The 10,353-nt window shown below is 29.4% G+C and overlaps 1 long non-coding RNA gene across 1 annotated transcript; it reads right to left on the bottom strand.

Moving 5' to 3' along the window:
* Positions 1-2,137: 2,137 nt before the first annotated feature.
* LOC132737683 (uncharacterized) lies at positions 2,138-3,890 on the bottom strand. Its single transcript, XR_009626768.1, has 3 exons — positions 3,726-3,890; positions 3,230-3,339; positions 2,138-2,893 (listed from the first exon to the last, which is right to left on the bottom strand). It is a non-coding gene; the product is annotated as an uncharacterized LOC132737683 (long non-coding RNA).
* Positions 3,891-10,353: the final 6,463 nt, after the last annotated feature.

Raw genomic sequence — 10,353 nt, 5'->3', positions numbered from 1 at the left:
AGAAGTATATAATGTTTAGAAATTTCGGAAAGCGCATATTTCGGATAAACGTTTCAATATGATTATCAGTGTGTTTTAGTTGAATATATTTTCTTCTTCCAACTGAAAATTTTATTTATTTATAACTATTATCTTTATAAAGCACAAACAGTCAAGCTGTATATAACCAATTTAAATTGTCATAAAATTCAATGAAATATTTTGCTCCTGTCGATATTTTGACTGAGGAAAATGGTGAGATGAAAGACGTCAGTATCCTTTGTAAATACACATGCAAGCTCTGCTGTAAAATCGTTTTGGTAAGAAATATATACTTAAAGCTACTTAAACTACATTAATGAAAAATAAATATCATTGTATAACATTGTATAACATATAATGTTCTCGTTTTTGTAAATAATTACAGTGTAGCTAAATAAACAAACAGTATGGCATATGTAGTTAATTCATGTTAAATACTGTTTAAAGTATTTTTCTCAAGTAAGTGGGTCATATTTTTTAGTTAAATCATGTTCAGTAAATGGTTAAAAGAACTTAGTCACTATCACATTTTTTAAAGATCAGTTGTCAAAGCAAATCTACAAAAACTAGGACACCAGGAAGTGTTTAGAGAACTTCCTTTTTAACATTATTTTCTATTCATGACAATATGAAAATGATTGAAATTTATAGCTGACCAATTATTATTGCTTTCAACTCATGATAATTTTTCTTTATATACAGGTATGTGATTTCATGGTTGGATCTTGAGTACTTGTCATGGCTCTTGATTTATTTTGGAGTGTTCACCATCAGATTAGACCACCAGGCATAGTTGAAAGGAAATGTCCATACACAGTCTTGGAGTACATAGTGGTAGAGACATGGCAGTCCATTACAGATTTTGACTGAATTAAAGCTTCTTAAAGCTCCATGTCTTGTGTAAACTGTCTGACTGAATGTTTGTATTCTAATAAAAACTAAGGTTGAAGACACTTCAAAGATATATGTCAGTGTAAAAATGTTAAACAAAATATCTGTCTTTATTGGAAATAAATAACCTGTCTTTATTAGAAATAAAGAACCTGTCATTTGTAACTTTGCATTAACTTAATTATTCAAAGATAATTTATCTTCTGCAAATGGCTGCCCAAAACAGTTTCAACCAGGCATCATGTAGTTTCAAAACAGTTAAGATAAATTTGTTATAAATAGACTTGTAAATTAACAGGAATGGTAAAAAGATAAATGTTCAGCATTAAAATGTTTCTATCATGATTGAGTTTCATTTCATATTATCACCATGATCGCTGCAATTGTAAAAGTAATGTAATCTTTAACCATTATTTAAATTTCATAAAATTATCTCAAAGAAAAACTTGTTTCTGAGGCAAAATGTGTAAAATTCCTTCCAGTTATAGCCTTCACTGCTCTTAGAAAAGCCATGATTTGCATTGTACATGGCAGGTAGTAATACCAGAGTAAACAATATTAATGCAATTCATCTGTGTTGAGTATTCTGTAGCAAAACACTAGCTTCCTAGCCCCTTGTAAGCCCAAGTCTCTCTCTTAATTGGAGAAGACTTGCAATTATGCATTCCTTGAAGATTTTAGTATCAGAGGGGTAGTTATTACATACCATATACTTCTTTGGGTTTCAAATTACCTGTTTTATAATGTATTGAACCTGTTGACATTTGACCAAAAGTGAATTTTCTATACAATACATGCAAAACTTAGGGTTTGCACTTGATAACAAAACAATTACATCACTGATACATTAATATACCCATTGGAACTGTTTCAAAAATTGTCAATGTTTCAAAAAAAACAAAACAAAAAACACCACACAATGCTTTTAACTTCTGTCCATGTACATATGTGTAAATGTAGTCATTGAAGAGCTGTCAAGAACTTTTCATCAATATTATTTAGATAGCGTCTGTTTCGATTTCAGGACAAACAAAATTCAAATGACATGCTTAGTATTTAATAGAGTCAATGCTTGCATATTCAAGCAATCTAGCCATTGCTGTTAGAGAATTAAAGTACACAGTGACACTTATTTTGCAGATGAACTCATATGATCAAGCACTGCTATAAATATATGCCAAATAGTAGAAACAAAAAACAGTTCATAAGTTTAATGAATTTTTATTTTTACACAATTTATAGTGCACTGCTTAGCATATATATCACACTGATTTTCCAGTGGAAGAAAAACTTCAGGAAAGCACTTGGAATTATTATTAGTTATTTGGACAATGTAACTTTACACTGTGAATGTCTACTGATACAAGAATAAGAATATTTCCTTTTACAAATGTAAAGACTTTGAAAATTAACATGAACAAATTATCATAGAGTTATAAATCATATTCTTATTGAAAAATGTTCAGCTTGATATCAAAGCTTTGATTGCAAATTTGTGAGCTTATCAATGATTACCTCACAATATTAGTAGTAGATGATATATAATATTTTTGCTAATCTTTACTTCATAGTCATTTAATGTCCATAATGTCATATGACTATACTGTGATTCCATGAAAAAACCTTATCTCTGGTGTGTTATCAGCTTTGGTATATATAGAGTATCTAGTTTTAATACTTGAAACTGCAATGAAATGTGGATATTTTACTCTGTTTCTATCATTGTGAAATTAACATGTTAACAAGATCATAGTGTCAAACACCATAAAATCATACTCTTTATACATTAAGATTTTTGTGCTGGGTGTCATTCATCTTCTTCGGGAAAGTACATTTGACTATTCTCAGTGGCTTATATTAAACTAATATTTCACTGTAACTGTGTGTTCTCTGATATCATTCTCAAATTAAGGAACTGGAAGATGGTAGTTGCAATAAAGGTCTTCATTGACAAATCCTCCTTCATCTTTTCCCTTTTTATCTGCAGAATGAGAAATCAATAAATATGTTGTTACAAGTGTAAGACACTAGAAATGATATTTACATTACATTAAATAAGCTGGTCATGATTGCCAGAAAAATTTCATATTTGAAGTAAATAAACATTAAAGATAAACAACAACACATAATATATATATAACAGTCAAAAATATTGATCTTCTTGAATGTGAAACATGACTATTTTTAATGTTTTATTTACTTATCAATTATCATGCAGTGAAATCCAAAAGTTATTAAATTATAATACTATATTTTGATAATTGTTTATCTTTCCGATCTCAACTAAAAATTAATCAATTATTTTACATGTATTTACCTTTGATGTATAGATATTTCAGGATCATAGGCAGTGCAAACAGTTGATTAATGGTCCATATTGAACAACTGTATATTCTATACTTGTCATATACCTCCTTGTCTATACATCTGAAATGGTTTAATCAAATATTATATTTTTTAATTCATTAATTCAATCATAATTTGCTAGGTACCATATTAACATGCATATATAATTGAAAAAGGAACAAGAATAAAATGGAAGGGAAAAAATATCCGAATTACTGTGCAATGTCCGAATTTTGTATAACTTTAATATACACTAGAATTAAAGTGTTTCTCCATTGTTTATTTCAATAAGTTAAAATTGTTTGAATTAATTTCTCACATCAGTAGTTTTAAAACAATACTAAAAGCTAAACAACTAGAATTCACTACCTTGACAAAACATCCGAAACAATTGTCACTATCCGAAAATAAACTAGTTTTATTAATCTCTATAAATCCCTCGTTTTTCCGTCAGATAATTGACCTACCTGCATTTTTTGACCCGTGCTATCCATTCCTTCAAATCTCAAGAGGACCGAAACAAATTCAACTTCTATATCCCTCGAGTTCTTCGGGTTACCTATATGCGTAACGGTAAATAAGTCTGCCGATGTACCCGGAAGTGGTAAATCGAAAGTGAAAGTAAACGAGACTTACGGGCCCTATAGCTGGTGTGAACAAGAACATGTCTTTAATGATTCTCAGTATGGTTTTCGAGAGGGTCGCTCTACAGCAGATGCTATTTTCCTACTTCATGCTATTATACAGAAGGTTCTATCAAAAAAATCAAAACTCTGGTGTATTTTTATTGATTACCAAAGAGCATTTGATACTGTTTGTAGAGATAAATTATGGAATAAACTGTTACAATCAGGAATTAGCTGTAAAATGACAAATATGATCAAATGTATATATTTAAAGGTTCAAGCTTGTGTGAAATTGTCAAATAACATGAATATGTCAGACTTCTTTAATGTAACGATAGGTTTAAAGCAGGTAGAACCTTTGTCTCCTCTACTTTTCCTACTTTTCATCAATGATATTTCTGAAAATTTGGATTTTAATGCTTTGTCTGAAAGGGACTTTGAACTTTTGTCTAGGTATATGATTTTATTTGCTGATGATATTGTATTATTTACGACAGATCCAAATAGCCTACAGGCTCAAATTAATGCTGTGCAACATTTTTCTAAAAAATGGGGTTTGAAAATAAACGTTAGTAAAACAAAAATTTGTGTTTTTGAAAAGAGAAAACAAACTGTATATCCTGACTTCTATATAGATAACGAAAAATATTGAAATTGTTGACAATTTTGTTTATCTTGGAATCAAGTTTACTTACACTGGTACTCTTGTAAATGCTGTAAAAGCACTGCATGAGCAAGCTCTTAGGGCGTATAATAATCTTTTAAACGTTTTTGATAATGTTAGTCTAGATATTCGTACCAAGTTATCTCTTTTTGATACTATGATTGTCCCTATATTAACGTATGGATGTGAAGTTTGGGGTGCTTATAATTATAAAGAGGTAGATAAATTACATATTCGATTTTGTAAATATATATTAGGCGTGAAGAAACAAACTCCTACATATGCGGTATATGGTGAACTCGGCCGAGTGACTCTGTCAGTTATATGTAAAGAAAGAAGCGTTAAATTTTGGTTGAAAATTATGAAAAGTAATGATTTACCTATTTATCAAATGTTTAATGATTTATGTAATAATGTAAGTACCTCTAATTGGGCTAGTAGAATGAATTCTATTACAGATCATTTAGGTTTTTCAGATATAAGGTTGACATTTGATCCTAGGGTTAATTATTACCTTTTGATAAAATCTAGAATACGAGATCAATTTATTCAAGAATGGAGTTTAAATATTAATTATATGTCAAAATTAGATTGTTATTGCAAATATAAAACTGAATTTTGTTTTGAAAAGTACTTGGATGTTATATTGAATGATAAGCTAAGGCAGCATTTGACATGCTTAAGATTGTGCTCACATAGTTTAGATATAGAATTAGGAAGATATAATAATATTGAAAGAAGTAATAGATTGTGCAAACTATGTAACCAAAATGCAGTAGAGTCAGAATATCATTTTGTTATGTGTTGCTCACGTTACAGTAGTATTAGATCAAAATATTTGGGCCAGTGTTCATGGCCAACTTTACAAAAGTTCAATGCATTGATGTCAAATAAAAGTAAAAAATATATGTTTAATCTAGCAAAGTATATAAAAGAAGCATTATGTTTACGTCAAAATACCCTTGAAAGTTTAACTGTCTTCTGATCGTATATTGTACTTCATTATTTGTCTATGTTAGTTATGTATATAGTAGTCTTTGCCATAAGTTTTTTGTTTGTTTGTAAATGGCCAAAGGCAAATGTATTGCTGATTGCCAATAAATAAATGAATAAATGAATTATACTTCTTTTCTTTTAAAACAATTTCAACTTCGTTTTGCTCTAAAATCATGTTGATATTTATAGTTAATTTAAAGTTTAAAAGGAAATATCAGTTATCAGATCGGGGAAAAGTAGACTCATTAAGAAACGCTTAGAACTATGATACTTTGATAATTGCTGCTTTAATTATAAGTCAGTCATCAAAAGTCTTTATACGTTTTAATTGTAATAATAAAGAATTACGAAAAGCAATTTAATATGTTTCTACGTGTACGTATGGTACATACTCAACTATCATATACAATGTATTTAATACAAATATTTATCCATGCATCATTCTTCAATTTTTACAAACTTAGCCCTTTAAAATACGTCACACTTGTTCGGTTGAAACATTTCATTGCTTATATATTATTTATTGGAACTACTGATGTGCTAAAATATGCTAAAATATACAAAAGTGTATGCTTTATTCGAAAGAGCTGATATCTGAAATACTCAATGACTGATATATGAAAACGGTATTCTTTATTTTATGCCCAGTTTATTTGCAGCAGCTAGCTTGTCTACGTGAAACTATAGTATTCACTCAGTGTTGATAAATCTATAGGTTAAGGGAAATAGTTTTCGTGCAGCTGATTTTTTCCTGGCGCTTAATCTATACTTTTGTCTCCTTTATATAGTCTCGAAAAGGTTGTCTTTGTTCTTACATTATGTTTCTATATGCTTTTCGCTATTATGTCTGGACATTGTACTCCCCGCTACCACCCAGGTTCGGTATAATATATAATTATTGTAATATGTTTTGGACGAGGCTGCCCCCCATTATTTCTTAACTTCTTACATATTATAACATTGTGTCTAGTCTTCTACCATTTAGTATATGTCGGACACGTTTGCCTCTCCAGCTTTTTGTCATTATTTGGGTTTTCAACAACACTTTCTTCTAGTTGTATACATGCTATATTTTTAGAGTTTATCATATTTAGCTTTGATGTAATTGTCTTTTGAGAAAAAAGTAAAAAACAAACAAACAAACAAAAGAAGGCATATTCAGTGAAAGACGTTTGCGAACCGTTATCAATTTTCTAACTGTTTTTGCAAAGCAAACTATCTTGAAAGATATGCAAATATAACAAATATGTTGAAATATTGAAATCCACTATTATCATTATTATTATATATTATTTAAGATTGGGAGAATTGATACTGAAATAAAATGTGCTGCTATGATTATTTACTTTCAAACCGAAATGACTGATCAATAATTACATTTTAAACTGATAAAAATACGTAAATATCTTATTGTAACACAGGCTTACAAACAATGTTTTACACAAGTCAAAAACAAAGAAAAAAAGGTAATACTATGTTTTTTGTATTTAATAGAATAAATGATGTTAAGTTGACGTCAATGATAATAGAAAAGACGCAATGACATTTTAACAAAAGCCTACACAGGAATAACTGTCGTTTGCAAATTATTTATTCAAAAACAGGAGCGCTTATCTATTTCTATACAAGAAATATAGTAAACGACTGAATCACTTAAGAGCGTCTAAAACGGTAAAATTATCTTGCTCCGTTTACTAGAGCCAGTTTGTTGGCAGAGGTGAATTCTTGATATTTACTACGTCATGCAGCACTGGCTTAAGCAGAATTTAACATTTAACATAAAATATTAGAATCAACAATTGTGATCATACGGTGGTTATCATGGAACGTTCAATGTGACACGTTTTATCATTATATGCAATATTCTAAAGTTATCCTTTAACTTAAATGTAATTACAAAATGACATTCTAGTCAAAAGTAAAGAAAACAGCACATAACTCTTTATTTACATACCATAGTTCCCTAATGGTTTTAAAAACTATTTACCTATAGTGTTATGTGTATCAATTGAGGCAGTTGTGTTATACTGCAGTTCAATGATATTTATTATTTATGCTTGCTGCACATCATTCAATAACAAGACATGAACATAAAAATAAAGTAAACGTGTAATTATATAATAAAACAGCAACACATAAACAAAATTAAAAAGCAATGTATTGCGTAACAGTATGATAATGGCCTGTGAGCAATCCATTTTTATTAGCATGCACCACGAACATGTGCAATAAAAACTAGCAATTGGTGTCTATTTATCCTGTTTTAACAGATTTATTCACAATAAAGTATTTAAAGCAAATTATAATAATCTTTTAACAATCATAATGCTTGATTCTATGAAATGTTATAGGTCACGTAGACGGTTTATAACACGTTAATAGTCGGTAGCTTCAATATTTGATACAGTTTAATACCTACAATGAAAATAGCCACTGTGCAGCGGCTTATCTCGATCCCGAATGGCTTAAAGTTAAAAAAAAACTCGTACACGCTTATTGTCATTTTATTATAAATGTCGAGGATATTAATTAATTGTATGTTCAAATCTGAATATTTGGAACAAGCAAATTTTCATTTTAGTCAACAGGTTCAATAAATTTCGTATTTTAGATAAACGAATTGAATATATGTATATTATTTAACGACTCAACTTTTGGTCAATCATTAGTATGACAGTCAATCTTTTGAAATATATAGTCAATTCAGCTCAATTTAACAATGGACAAACGAACATAGTGTCACTTTGATTTATATCCTAGGCATAACTAGATACCTAAAAAGGATCTCAAAAATATTTTTGTAGCATTATCAATAAAAAAATGTCCTGGTCAGAAAATGAAATCCAGTGAAGTTGTTAAACCCTGAATTTTGCTTTATTTGTTTATAAAAGATACAATGCCATGACATTGTCTGCAAGCATTTTTTATTAAATTATTTAAAACATATTGTTTACTAATACATGTAATAAGTATTTTACGGTTTGTTTCGATGTTTGGATTTTATTATGTTGGTGGCGTCAATTTTATCAAAATCCGCTCAATATAAGGAAAGTTACATTTTTGTTAACTTGTCAATGATATTGTTTATTCACGGATCATTAACTGACGGTCCTCTGTTTGTTTTTTGTTTTCTTGTTTTTTTTTCGTCGTGCAAAGCTTATTCATTTATTTCCATGTCATATTTTGTCATTCGTAACGCAAATTGGTTCATTTAGATATAAAGTATATTATATATACAGCGTATGAAATATAACATATACATAAATATATATTGGTTTTCTTAACTGTCACATTTTGTCCTGAACTTTGGTCGTATATATATCTACATGATGAAATAAATGTCATCATTTTTTCTGTATCAAAAGTCTTCAAAGAAGCAGTTTGATACCGTATACGCTCAAGACGACAAGTTATAAAAATGATTTAGATAATAATAACCCAGATTGTCTTGGTTTCAATAAAATCAATTGTTTCATATACAAATACATCATTCTTAATACCATTTTAATATTGCTATAAGAGGCAAAACCAAGCTGTATTATATCATCCCAATAATAGTGAAAGTACGTAATGTTTGTCCGAGAAAGAAGTTGTGTAACGACGTATTATGCTAAGTTTTTTTTAAACAAGTTTAATTTAATGCTCAATTCATAAAAACCTTGCAATAGAAGCCGTAACATAATGCCATAGAAGCATATACTAATACGGAGAGACATTTATGTATGCTTTAAAAGATATCGCATTATTATCATGATAAATTGCCTTGAGCTTATGCTATCAATGCGCCAAACGTGCATTCCATTTTCGTGCGTGGATAATGGCGTATTACAACAACATGTTCTACCAATAAGCCAATATTGCTTACAATATGCACGAATGATCCTGGCATAAAGCTTTAATAAATTCCATCCCATGTTCACCACCTGATGCCGTGGAAACCAAAAGGCCTTCATAAAACGCTTGAGATTAGACATTTATTACCAAACTTCATCTAGTGGTTGTCTACTCGTTTAATCCTAAGATCAAAGTTCTTGGTTAAAAAATGTTCAGCACATAGTGTCATAGATTCTCTTCTCGAAAACTATAAAGGCTTGGTTTAGATATTTGACATTAAGTATTATCGGGTTACTGTCTACATAGCAATAATTCTATCCCTTGCAACCAGTGACTGCAATTTAAATAAAAACAAATAATATTTTTGCATGTGCACTATTTTAAATGCGGATATGAAATTAACAATATGAGTTTAAGATATAGACTCTATAGCTGCGTTTCATCCAAGGTTTCCAAAATAAAATTGTTCCTTGTCATTACCAGTCTTTATAATCAGGTGAGCAATGTAAGGCCCAACATGACCATCTTGTCGTAGATGTCATAAAACGCAGCAAAACAGCAACAACAACAAGGCAAATTAATATTATAATTTTTAATACTTTTTATCTCATTTTTTGAAGTATTACATGTAAGACAATATAATGCCTTTTTAAGTAGCCTGTTAAACAAATTAGCAAAACTATGTAAAGATGTCAACACTGTATATACTAAACAAGACAATGTTTGGAAATAAATATATGTAAAATATTTGTTGTTTCCCTTTGTGAAATAGATTGATATTATTGAAGTAAGTAAGCTTATTAGTATGTCTGGGTTTAGTCAGTTAGTATCTTTTTTATCAAGATAAATACTTAAGCACATTTATGTCAATTCTTTCCCGCCGGAGTTATAGAAAAAACCTTGTCATTACTTTCTCGTAAAAAAGCTAAATATAACGATTCCCATTCATTATTTTTGTCACGTGTAAACGCAATG

This window comes from Ruditapes philippinarum, unplaced genomic scaffold (genome assembly GCF_026571515.1).
Source record: "Ruditapes philippinarum isolate M1 unplaced genomic scaffold, ASM2657151v2 ctg131_1_1_1_1, whole genome shotgun sequence".
Taxonomy (NCBI): Eukaryota; Metazoa; Mollusca; class Bivalvia; order Venerida; family Veneridae; genus Ruditapes; species Ruditapes philippinarum.
This window is presented reverse-complemented; position numbering and strand designations above follow the sequence as displayed.